This window comes from Atta colombica, unplaced genomic scaffold (genome assembly GCF_001594045.1).
Source record: "Atta colombica isolate Treedump-2 unplaced genomic scaffold, Acol1.0 scaffold61, whole genome shotgun sequence".
NCBI classification, from domain to species: Eukaryota; Metazoa; Arthropoda; class Insecta; order Hymenoptera; family Formicidae; genus Atta; species Atta colombica.
The window spans coordinates 126,391-127,576 of NW_017259552.1; the positions used below are offsets into that span (position 1 = coordinate 126,391).

At 38.3% G+C, this 1,186-nt stretch overlaps 1 protein-coding gene across 1 annotated transcript in view; it reads right to left on the reverse strand.

Moving 5' to 3' along the window:
- The window catches only part of LOC108692121 (odorant receptor 67a-like), a 27,776-nt gene that overhangs the window by 742 nt on the left and 25,848 nt on the right, over positions 1–1,186 (reverse strand). The window lies entirely within an intron of this gene.

A 1,186-nucleotide genomic window follows, 5' to 3' on the forward strand; every position in this document is an offset into this window, starting at 1 on the left:
ATAAAACGACATATCGTAAGATTGGAGATCCGGCAACCATAACCTTGAAATATTAGCGATTTTGTATCAGCATCATATATTTTTTTTTGTGAAAATATCGAGTTTTGAGCCGAAGCGTTATTTGCGGGAGCTTTTGATTTACTTCTTTAATTTAAAGAAATCTGCAGCTAAGGTTCATAGAGCTTGTAAAAGTATATGGTGATGCTGTTTTAAGTGAGAGAAGTTGTCGTGAGTGGTTTCAAAAGTTTAAGAACGGTGAATTTGACATTGAAGACAAAGAATAACATAGCGGAAGGCTGAAAGTGTACGAAGACGCGAAATTGGAAGCATTATTGGATGAAGATTCGTGCCAAACGCAAAAAGAATTTGCACTTACATTAGGAGTGACTCAACAAACAATTTCATATCGTTTGAAATCATTGGGAATGATTCAAAAGCAAGAGAATTGAGTTCCATATGAACTGAAGCCGAGAAATGTTGAACGCCGATTTTTCACATGTGAAATGCTGCTTGCCAGGCATAAACGAAAGGGTTTTTTGCATCGTATAGGCACTGGTGATGAAAAATGAATCCACTACGATAACCCAAAGAAGAGGAAATCATGGGGATCACTTGGCCATTCTTCAACATCGATAGCCAAGCCGAATATTCATAGAAAAAAACTCATGTTGTGTATTTGGTGGGATCAGCTTGGTGTCGTGTATTATGAGTTGCTGAAACCGAACGAGACCATTACTGGGGCTCTCTACCGAACACAATTGATGAAATTGAGCACTCAAGGAAAAACGCGCCTACTACTACTTCAGGCATGATAAAATTATTCTCTTGCATGATAATGCTCGACCACATGTTGCGGCGTCGGTCAAAACCTACTAAACCTACGAAAACATTCAAATGAGAAGTTCTACCCCACCCGCCGTATTCTCCTTCCGACTACCACTTATTCTGATCGATGACGCATGGCCTGTCTGAGCAGCACTTCACATCATATGAAGATACCAAAAATTGTATCGATGATTGGATAGTGTTAAAAAAATGAAGCGTTCTTCCGATGCGGTATTCACAGAAAGATGGGAAAAAATAATGACTAGCGATGGCCATTACTTTGAATAAAACATTATTTACCGTTCTTTCACAATAAATGCTTAATTTTTTATTAAAAACGGCGGAAACTTATTTGTACTCC